The sequence below is a fragment of the Halichoeres trimaculatus genome, unplaced genomic scaffold (assembly GCF_033239565.1).
Source record: "Halichoeres trimaculatus isolate MK-OKI-2021-1 unplaced genomic scaffold, fHalTri1.1 fHalTri1_scaffold_12, whole genome shotgun sequence".
NCBI lineage: Eukaryota > Metazoa > Chordata > Actinopteri > Labriformes > Labridae > Halichoeres > Halichoeres trimaculatus.
In genome coordinates this window covers 26,563,399-26,575,117 of record NW_027437190.1, presented here as the reverse complement: position 1 = coordinate 26,575,117, position 11,719 = coordinate 26,563,399, and the positions used below count along the sequence as shown (strand labels likewise).

The 11,719-nt window shown below is 41.5% G+C and overlaps 1 long non-coding RNA gene across 2 annotated transcripts in view; it reads left to right on the top strand.

Moving 5' to 3' along the window:
- Positions 1-3,298: 3,298 nt before the first annotated feature.
- Positions 3,299-11,719, top strand: part of LOC141800182 (uncharacterized) — a 130,734-nt gene continuing 122,313 nt past the window's right edge. For both annotated transcript variants that reach the window (XR_012599302.1, XR_012599303.1), the window contains exons 1-2: positions 3,299-3,421; positions 4,704-4,780. This is a non-coding gene — a long non-coding RNA (uncharacterized LOC141800182). The remainder of the gene's footprint in view (positions 3,422-4,703; positions 4,781-11,719) is intronic.

The window sequence follows — 11,719 nt, the reverse complement described above, 5'->3', positions numbered from 1 at the left end:
TAAGTGAGACGTCTCGGAGACGAGTGACAGATGTAATACAGAGCCCATTTGTTGAAGTGTAAAGAAATGTAGCTCCTGTGAATGTTTCTATACAGAACAGATCAGGGACTGGTGCTGAGAAGGACAGTCTAGAGATTGTTTGATTGGAGGAAGCTTTCAACAGGTTCAGAGTCAGGTTTCTGATGGTTCTGCTTTACATCTGCTGAAAACAAGGAGGAAGTCTCAGCTTGTTCATTAAGACAAACCATGGAATCATAAAAAACTTGAGATTTCTCCTTGTATTTTTTATTAATTCTATACTTACATCTGGACTATGAGACTATCTGTGACACGTTTCTTTTGACCGCTCTTCTTTTAGACAGGTGGATTTTGATTGGCAGAGAATGGTTGTTTCTGATTGGCTGAGGTGTGATAAGTTTTTATAACAGTGTTTCCGTTTTGTTTTGTTTTTTTGAGAGATTTAATGTTAAGAAATCCCCAAATCCAGCTCAAAAATAAGATCTGACAAAAAAAAAAGAAATAATTTCTGAATTTTGAGTCTTGGCTGAGCCAACTGAAGAATCTTCAGACCTCAGTGTTAGCAGAGGAACATTAGGCCAAACATTTCTGTCTTTTTCATGTAAGATATATGTTGATGTGGTGAATACAGAGAAAACAAATTTTAGATCAATCCATTATGATAAAACTTTAAGATATTGCTACACAACTAAATCTTCAGCCTATAAATTCCCCTTTAAAGGTCTCTTGTGTATTATGTAACCCAATAAAAATTGCCATTTCATCCTCTCCCTTGAAGTCTTCACTTCTCCACTTTACCATACTCCTCCATTATACCTTTAACCTGCAGCAGAGGGAGGACCTGAAGGAGAACAGGAGAGGAAGAGGAGGATAACAAAGGTGTGAGATGTGGGAAGGGACAGGCGTCTCCTGTATTTTCTCGCTCAGGCAGCGGAGCGTGGCGCGGAGAGGCCAGCGGGCCAGCAGCCAGCTAATGGGGACCAGCAGTGAGCAGGGGCCGGGGACGGCGCTGACAAAAGGAGCAGCGACAGATGCCATTATCTCAGCCTCATGCAGATACAATGGAGCTGGACGACACAGGCCCTGACACTGACAGACATGTGTGTGTGTGTGTTAGTGTGTGTAAGGCCTGTGTGTGTGTGTTCATGGTGAGGTTAATGGAACACGATAGAGGAGAAGTGGATTATGGCGGAGAGTACGATTTCTTGGTAACACTTGTCTGAGCTCCACTGCCCCCCATGCATGCATACATGCGTGTATGTGCGAGTATGCAATTCAAGTGTGTTTTGGTTTGAGCCTACATGACCCTGCCTTGTTACAAAAGACAGCTAGATCAGTCACCCATCACTTGCTCTGGATTCAGGGGCGTCACAAAAAGCACATCACATTTGATCCCAAATTTTCCTGGGTGTTTCTCTTGACCTTAAAATATGCAGCTCTGACTTCACCCAAGGATGTTCTGGTCATTTGGAGAACCAGAAAAGAAGTCAGGGTGGGGTTACGAGGGGGATATGGCGATGCGTTTCGAAGGATTGGCAAAGGCAGAGAAGGGCTGTTAAGCAGCAGTTTCTGGAGGGATAAGAAATGTGAGCTTTAGCCAGTGTAGTGCGGTGACATGGGACAGCGTTATTGACTGTGGCGGCGCGTGCTGACACTGGATTGTCAGCCCCTGCAGTCATTTGCCAGACTGAGCGAATGCAGGGATCAGAGTTTTTGGAGCTTAGAGATGGGAGAGATGAAGAAAGTGAGAAAGAGGAGAAATGGCAAAAAAGGAGAGAGTAAAAAAAAGAAAAAAAGAAAACTGGCAGCTATACAAATGCTGAATATACACATTACACACACACACACACACACACACACACACACACACACACACACACACACACACACACACACACACACACACACACACACACACACAGCTTTTGGACGCCCCGCTGAGTGTCTGACACTGATGCTGCCAGACTAATCAGGGTACTTTCTCTCTCACTCTCACTTGCTCATTAGTGTTGGAAAAGAAACCAGACAGTTGTGACGTTGTAATGACGTTCTGTCGTGCTGTTGTACCAAGTTTGATGTGTGAGGATCAAGTTTTGATACCAAGGTACAAACTTTCACATAAACAAACTTATCAAGGGCTTTAATTTCAGGCCTGACAAATCTGTAAAAGTAGCCTGATAAAACTATATCTGTCACAGGGCCTGTGGCCTGTGCGAAAAAAGGTGTTTTCATCAAGGGATAGTACTTGCAAAGTGAGATGCTTGCTTTCTAATGTCACAAACAGTGATAGGCCATGACCCTTTAAGACCATCAAAGCATAATTCACTGAGTTTTCACAAGTGGCAATCTAATATGTTAAAAATAAAGCCAGTGTGGGTGTACTAAAAACCTGCAGTTCCCTAAATGTCCACTAAAGGCTTGCCATAAGCACTTTGTGTATCGATTCTGTGGTATTACAAATCCATAACTTTAAAATTTCCTTTAACAGTTGCTTTTGTCCAAAGTGTTGTATGACACAAGCAAAAATTTGGACTGAAGCTAAAAACCTTGGTAAGTTTGATTGGCTGCAAGTGCTGCCATGTAGTGCCAGAAGTCCTTTTCTTGACTTATAAAATAATGTAGCCACAACTAACCACAACTATCAATATATCAATACTCACACACTCTCATTAAAGGATTGATTACTCCAATAAAGTATCAATATTGATTAAAAAATGTGGAATAATAGTGCATGTGCTACTGCTGATTTATAAAGGGTAACTTAATTCAAGGTTTGGTGCTTGTGGTGTGGGCACATTTTTTTACCCGAGGATGAAACTATGGCAAGAAACTGTTAGGTGTTTTTTTTTTTATTTATTGATTAATTTTTTACTTAATTAACATCTTGATTCATTATTATTTGTGTTTCATTTCTAAAATATCATAAATATGTATTTATGCGTTTTTCTTGATTTTCTTTTTTTTCAAGGCCACCAGAGAATATGCACATTTAAGCTGCTCAATCAAAAGTATTTATGTGAGTGTATTTTAAGTGTAAAGTTTTAGTTAAAAAAAAATACAAAAACTTGAAGTTTAAAATAAATATGCTAAAAAATAATAGGTATCATGTTTAATCATCAAAGTGTGGTATCACCCAGCAATACTTCCTATGTAAGACAAGAACACCCTGCTAAAGGCTATGTTAAACTTTCATTTTTTATGAACTAACAGGGGGTGTGGCTGACTCACAGGTGAACCCACTCTGCTCTTCGGTGCCCATTTTTTGTTGGAGTACTGCCAATATGGCGACCTCCGTTTGGACTTGGACCAGCAAATGAGGTTCAGTGACTGTGTTTGTAGTTTATTCCTGTTGTTTTCCAACCGGGGGCGACGTTACTACAGGGAGAGCGAAGTAAAGTGTCAGGTATGTGGTTAGCAAATCTTTCAACCAACATGCTAACTCGTGGTTCTGTGCGCCACGCGCTCCGTTTGTGTGTCAGCACTGCGCGCGCGCACTAGCTCTCACAGCGGTGCAGGGAGCAACGGTTCAACATAAACCCGAGGAACATGAACTCCACCTGTAGTCTCTGTTGGTAACATCGCTAAATCTCTGTGTCTCCAACGCCAACACTTTGATGGCATCACTGTTGTTCCTGCGCAGACTTGAACGTGTAAATGCAGTTTTTAGTAATCTCCTTGTCACAGCACAGCAACTAGCTCTGCAGCTAACAGCAGAAGGTTAGAATCCATCAGATATGACTCATTTTTTTGATTATGTATATTTTATATCAGATTTTACTTAACACAGAAGTCAGTAACATAGAAAAAGGCAGCATGCTTCTTAGACATGTCTGGAAACAACCTACCTTCTTATTAATTTCTGCTTTGTGATGTTTCAGCTGTCATATAACAGTTTAGGACAAATAGCCAACAGTGTTTCTATTTGTAAGTTTAGTCTTCATATTCATGTTTAATTTCTCTTGATTTTGTCGATCCTAAAGGGAGCAAATGCATCACACAGAAAACTAAAGCTGCTGCTGCTGTTAGAACAATAAACAGGCTCCTTGATGTTTAACAGCTAACAGACTTTTGGTAGATGTCAAAAAGGCCTCATGGGTGGAAGTGGATTTAGAAATAATGGAGTGGACTGGTGTATAGAGACTGAGGGCGGCTGTAGTCAACAGAATATCAGAAAACAATAGTCACCACATCATGTGAAATCATAAAGTAACTCAAACTCAGAGTTAAAGATTGTATAGTACCACTGAAACATATCAAACTCACTTTGGCAAAAGAACAAGTTTCCTTTTAAATGGAATCACAACTGCAGAGAACATGTTTTTGTGGGATGAACTGCAGAGCTGAGTATGTGAGCTGTGCCAATGAACAATTTGCCACATCTTCTGTTTCATTGCCAAACAGCTTATTCTGCTGTTGCTATCAACTCTGAAGTGTCTATCAAACAAAAACTGCCTTACTTCTTCCGCTGAGTATAGATAGATAGAAGGTGGTTTAGTATCACTTTGGAAAGTAGTCTCTGAACCAAGGGTTAGACCCTTTTATTGAGTCTCAAAAGTCTCTCGCTTTTTTTTAAAGTAATTTTGTTTTCTATAGAGAATTGTCAAATAATATTACCTCTTTTGATTTCAGATGTCAGCATTTTACCATCAAAACGTAATCACTGTTAAAATTCCTTTTAATCACAGGACCATGGTGATGGTGAAAGTTGAAGACTCCACATCCCAGATTCGCTTCCTCAGGTGGATGAGAAAGGAACCGAAAGGTCAGGGGATCATGTGCCTTTGGTTAATATGCGAACTCTCTTGCTTGCTTGTTTGCCCCCGCTCTCCAAAAAAAAAAGTTTTGAAACTTGGGTATGTTGGATATGCTTTCTTTCTCTTTCCTCCCTCTCTTCCCTCTTCCTTTCTCTTCTTCCTCATCTGCTTCCCTCCTCTCTACCTCTCAATCTAGCAGTCATGCTAATGACCCTGCTGTCTGCCCTGGCGGTTTCTCATAACACAACTTATCAGCACCGAACAGGAGTATGGGTATTTTTAAACTCTCTCTCACTCACTTCTGCACATACACTTGCATGCATACACTCTGTTACTATTCAGCAGACTTGCGGGGAACCTGTGCTGAGGTCCAGATTGAAAATGTGATGTGTGCTAATGCATTCAGAACAGCAGAGGTGAGGCCGGTCCTCTCCTTTTCTGTAAGCCAACAGTGGGAACACCAGCCCCCAATATGGTGAGCTAGAAAGGGGAGCACACATATTACAGTGGCTGAGTAATGAGAAGCATGAAGTTATCCCAGATTCATACACACACACACACAACACACACCCACACAGCCTTGTCTGTGGGAGTGTGTGAAGCAGCGCATAAGACTCCAGCAGAGTACTACCAGCGCTCTGCTCTCCTGATGGTGATGCTGTGTGAAGTGCGGAGCTGTTCGACACAGACTCCAGCTGCGGCTGCCCTGTATTCAAATGGCACCACAAGACACCAGAATGCTGTCTCCTGGTTCTTATTAGACTCAGCCTCTCACTCTTTTTGTCTCTGTCTCTTTTTTTCTGCTCCAAAAGTCTTTCTCTTCACCCACATCCCACTTTTGACTTTGTTTCTCCTTTATTTCTCGCCTCTGCTTGTCATGTTCACGCAGGTGTGCGAGTATTTGTTTCTCGTTGCAAGAAGAAAAAAAAAAGCGGAAACGTGAGGAAGAAAAGTTTACAAGTGTCCTAACTGTGTATGCAGATAGCCTTCATAGACACTTCTGAGAATTAAGGTGTTAACTACATGCTAAACATGCCAGTCTGTGGGTCTTTATTTTGGTGTGGTGTGCCAGCTGAAGTTCTCTGAAAGTATTACAGAGAGGTGAGAAGAGACAAAAACTTTAGGGCTACATAACCACAAACTCAGAGCGCGCAGACCTCTGTCAAGCATATTGTGATTGTCCCGCAACACTTTAGTCCTACTTTAATGTTATACTCCCTTTCAGAAGACTGTCTGCTACAATTTGGTGTTAGTTGCAGATTTTTACGATAATTTGTTACCTGACAGTGTTGAAAATTATGACGACCCAGTACATATTTCATATTCCGGATTTTAGTATCCAGAATATTGCCAGGATCTGGATCATACTTTTACATTTGTCAGAAATTATCGCAACCTTGTTTTGTATTCTTTGGCAAGGCAATCTGACCATTTATCGTGGAGTTACACATTTAGTGAAAACGGCCCTCACAATGATAAAGAATCCTTTAAAAAAATTCCTGGATCCAGACGGTGATCCGAATCAGCTCCAAAATTTACTCACTCCTTCCTTATCCCATTTTGAACATTTCCTGAAAATTTAATCAAGATCTGTTTGTTACTTTTTGAGTCATATCGTTCACAGACAAACAAACAAACTCACTCAAAACACAACCTCCTTGGCGGAGGTAATAAAACATCCTGCAAAGGTTGTCATGAACAAAGACGAGTCCCTATGACAGCAGGTTATAGTGGTTGGTTGGTGGATTTGCTCTTGTAGATAAATTATAAACTGGTTAATAGTGCGACTGCTTGTCTGGACATCAAAGATTAAAAAAACGTGATGTTTCCTTTGTCTCTAATGTCATATTCATGTAATGTCACAACACGATTTCTTCTGTGCTTCATGATTCTCATAATGAGCTGTCCAAATGATTTTATAATGTCAGAATCAGAACTACTAAATGTTCTGCTCTCACTTGCTGCGCTGTATTTTTAACATTTTTAAATGAGTCAACTTGAAAATGTCTCTTAATTCTGAAGTAAAATATGAGACTGACACCCTGCAGTCAGAACTCTGTCCAGCTCTGATCCAGCGAGTTGCAGATGATTCACTGACAGATCCAGAGCCTGTATGAAAAATCATCACAACTTCGCTGCACAACTTTGCATCTGTGTGTATTTTGGACACGGCATCTCCCCTCCTTGCTTTCTCCTCTGTTTCTAAGTATATTTCTAAGACTCATATGTATGTGGATGTTAAAGCCCGAGTGCACCTTTACTCATACACAAACACTCGTACACACAGCAGGAGTGGGGCCTGCAGCTCCAGGGTGCTTTGCAGGTTGGATTCACACCGATGCTTTCTCTGACTGCACTATTGTTATTTAAATGTGGGAGGGCGATCAGCAGCAAGCATTAATGGCATCCTCAGCACTGTGGATGAAGCACCAGACACACACACCCTCTCGCACAAAAGTGAACACACATAGACACTCACGCATGAGCGTGCGGACACACACTTTAACGCAAAGCCTTGTGGATGCACCTTGAGGGCCATATGAATAACAAATACCTCTGCCATCTGCAATACCACAGAGTATTTTCAACCATTTCGGCACATTAGTCAGCAGTCCTTTGACTTAGGCTCTGCACGCACGACTTGGTGTATTAGCAATGCTCTCCTCTTCTATGATACGCCACATCTGAGGGTGAAGAAAAGTTTGTTTTTCTGAGATTAAACTTTATGTCGCTGCTGATCTGACCTTGTCCTCTTGATTTTGATGTACTGGGAGGTGCTTGAGTCGTTTTCTGCGGCGATGTTTTGATCTGTCAAGGCCAATCAGAGCTAAGCTGGAATACCTGTGCTGATGGTATCGTTTTAAACTGGCGGAGACCTCCCCCACCTTGCCGACACTGCTAGAGTAAATGGGATTAGACAGGCACCCCTGGCCATTAACACTTGATCCTTACCTGCCTGCTTTGTTAACAGACATAGTTGGACATGTGACCCTTTGATATGAACAATTTGTTGTTTATATGTGCTATCAAGGCCAATTAGGGAGATTCGTATTGGTTATCTAATTTAATCTTCATGAAAGTTCCTGTTTTATTCTAATGTTGACAAAACTCTTCAACAGTTACATTAATGACTTTAATTTTAGCAGATTAATATCTGTTCCTCACAGTCATCATGAATAGTCTCCAGCTTGTGTGCCTCTTAACTCTGTGTAATTACAGCATCTCGGTTATTAAGCTTCTCAGAGTAATCATCTACAAAGCAACTGTTTCCAGTGCAATTTATCAAAGACAAAAGGATCAGTTTGCAATTCATATGAAAGAGATTCTGGTTTAATTTCTTGAGTGTGTACTTAAAAGCTTCACTTAGGTCTGTTTATTTTTGGGAAGCAAAGGTGCGATTTGCATAGTCGTACATCAGCTTCTGTGCTCAGATCTGAGCGTTTTGTTGCAACAAGCAGGACTATGCATTTTGTGTTTTGTGTGCGTTTGCAGGAGTGTGTTTGTTTGCAGCTTGTGTGTGTGTCTGTTGCAGAGTGTTGTCAGAAGTGATCCCATTTTCATTACTCACTGACTCAAAGAAGGAGGTGAGGCCCTGGCTCGCAGCAGTGATAAATGCATTACCCCAATAAACCCTGTCTCCACTGAGGTGCTGAATGCTGACACATACACACACACAGACACACAAATAGACACACACACACACACACACTGAGGAATGGGAGGAAAAAGAGGTTGGTGACAGAAAGAAAAGGGATGGAGAGATAAAGGGAGTAAAGAGACAATCAGATGGTGCGAGAAAGACAGTGACAGGTAAGAGGAGATGAGAAAGAGGAGATTGAGAAAGAAAAAACAACAGTGATGGGAAGACAGGGAAAAGTGACAGGTGCCGAGGAAAAGAGAGCGACAGGAAAACGGGGGAGACAGAGGAAAAGAGAGCGACAGGAAAAGGGGGAGACAAGGGAAAAGAGAGCGACAGGAAAAGGGGGAGACAGGGGAAAAGAGGCAGACAGGCACTCGGAGGAAGGTGGGAGGAGGTGATGGGGGCAGAGAGACAGAAGGTTAGGGGTAGAGGGGTGCTAATGGCTGTATGCAGAGCAGGACTGTGGGGCATGCAGGGGGTCGTGGGGGCAGAGAGACGTGTGTGTGTGGGAGGGGGGAGAGAGGTATAGATAGAGTGATGGTGGGGAGAAGGGAGGCGGGAGGTGAAGGATCAGTGGTGTCCAGCTGGCCTCTTCCTCGGCCCCTCATTAGAGCAGCACAGGTCTGTCGCGAATAGTAATCCAGGAGGAGACGTGGGGGAAGATGTACATAGTGTGTAGAGAAAGTGTGTTTTAAAGAGGGAGTGTATGCTGCAGAGTGTGTATGCAGCTCATTCTCACTCCCTGCAGAGGTAGTGGTATAAAGTGTTTGAACAAACTCAGACCACAGTTCTCCATCTTTCTTTCTCTCACTTTTTTTTTCAGCTTTGGTGAATTATCTTAACATGGCCAGACACTGACTCCCACGATTATGAGCTGGGAGGATCCACACAGTTTCCAGTCCACGTCTGTAGAAAGGAGAGGTGACTCAGACCCCTATGGACAGGCAGCAACAGACAGCGCAGTAGCAAAGAATCTGCTAGTTAAGAAAAATTCTGTTGTGTGTCACAGAATTGAAGAAGTTTCAAAGATTTCTCTTTGAAAGGCAGCTGTCACTGTGAGTTGTGCAGCTTTATGCTAAGGTTGCACCAACTTTTTAAGTCCTGATACTTGGGCTTTGGTATCAGTTGTAACTGATACTTTTGTAAATAGGGATGCACGATATTATCGGCACAATATCGGTATTGGCTGATAAAAGCTTAAAAACACGTTTATCGGTATCTGCAGATATGAAAATTTCTGCAGATAGGTACAGCCGATAAGGTGCTATTCAGTTAGGATTATTATTATATTCCATCTGAAAAATAAGCTCCTTGAATAAAATGTAGCACTTCATTTATTTACACTGCAGAGCTCTGTGTCTGTCACCAGGTTGTTACAGTAGCTCTAAAATAATCAAATGCAACTCGGTTATGTTTAAAAATGCATTGTACATTTAAAGTTCAAGTGATCTAAAGAAATTATTTTTGAGAACTAGATGAGAACTAGAGCCTTATTTAGCGGTGTTTTTGTGTGAAAGTAACGCGCTTAAAATTCTCTAAATAAAGCATGGATGCAGACCGATATCAGATTCTTTCGGAAAAAGTCAGTTTATTTGTGTTTTTGGTCAAGTAAAATATGGCCCCATCTGAGTGCAGAGGAAACCAGCAGAGGAGCAGGGAGGGGGTGTTTGATGTGTGTGCCCTGGGCTTCTGCTGCACAAAAACACTGCTGTAGGGGTAATTTCTGCCCTAAACCTTGTGATAGGACCCAACTTGTTCCATCCCGGAGTATCACTTCAACACAACGAATATGATTTGTCATTTACAATAATAGAATCACCCAAAAAATCTGTATTGGGACATCCCTACTTTACAGCAGAGCAAACAAACCTTCATTAAACATTAGGAGTTGTGGATACGTTTTTATTTTTTTTAGACATGTTGCACATTGCTGTCAAAGTTGTTGGCAAAACAAGCATAAAATACCTTGAAACCTTTCGAGCCACTGTCATTAACTTCCTGCATGCTATTTTAGCTCTGTCTAGCAAAATTGCACAGACCTTCTGGTGTTGATGACAAAATGAACAGACAGCGCTCTTGTAAACACAGGGGAACATAGAACTGAGTTGAATGGATCTGTCCTGTGGATCGTCCTGTTGTTGTTCAGTCTTACTCATCAGTATCGGATCGATACCTGATACCAGGATTAGATCGATGGATTCCTTCTGTATGCACTCTAATCAACCCGGTCTTGTCCACTCATCTGATATCTGATGTGCTTTCCACTCATGCATGCGAATGCAGGTGTATTGCTTTTTATAGTGCAGTCAGGAACACAAACCCTTTCACAAGTTTATTGACCAGGGGGAACATTTCCTCTCATTCAAGTGCAGAGCTCGACAGAGATGGTGATAAATGTAGCAAATCTTATTTATTTATTTATAGGCAGTCAGGAAAACTTCCTCTGATTTGTTCCTTCATTGTGGCTTCACTAAGGGAAACTTAATAGTATGGATGGGCGATACCAGCCTTAATTTAAGGTATCAGTACTCGTGAAGGTTGCCGATACCAGCAGCCGATACTCAAGTCCTCCTCCCGAGTAGTTGGCGCTACAATACAGGGGTTTGACATCATGGCAAATGTGTGTCAGGTCCTGGTCAGACAATGTGATTGAACCAGGGAGAGTTGATAGTTAAACTATTTTATATTGCACTTCAGTTTATTAAAAAAAAATACTAAAACTCTGACAGTTAGGTTTTTTTTGCACTTTTGATTTTTTATTTTCAAAAAATTGTTAACTCAGAGAGAGTTGTTGGCATTTTATTCTGGACTTGATTGCAGAGTGACTGTTCTGTCTGTTCAAAATGATCTGCCACTAATAATTGAAACTGTATGTATTAGTGCTAGTATCGGTGAATACTCAACAAAGAGTACTTGTACTGGTTTGAAAAAAGTGGTATCAAACATCCCTACTTAATACAGTGTGTTATGTAAGTGATCACAACTGAGTCCAAAAACATGACTGTGCATGTGTGTTTGGATGGGAAAAGATTACATGCTCGTTGATATGTATAAAATGTATGTTTATGGATACAGCAGCTTAAGGGCAAAAGTGTATGTATGTTTAGTGTAAACCCTGCTAAGTGTGTGTGTAATTATGCAATACATGAGCAAGTGTATGGATTTGTGTGTGTGCTCTTGGCATGTGAATCTTTAGATTAGGGGCTGTGTGAATGTAGTGTTTCCATGAATGTGAATGACTTGTGTTAGCTGTAACACCTAATCACCATCTCCCCTCTCTCTGCCTTCCTCTCCTTTTGCCTCCCGG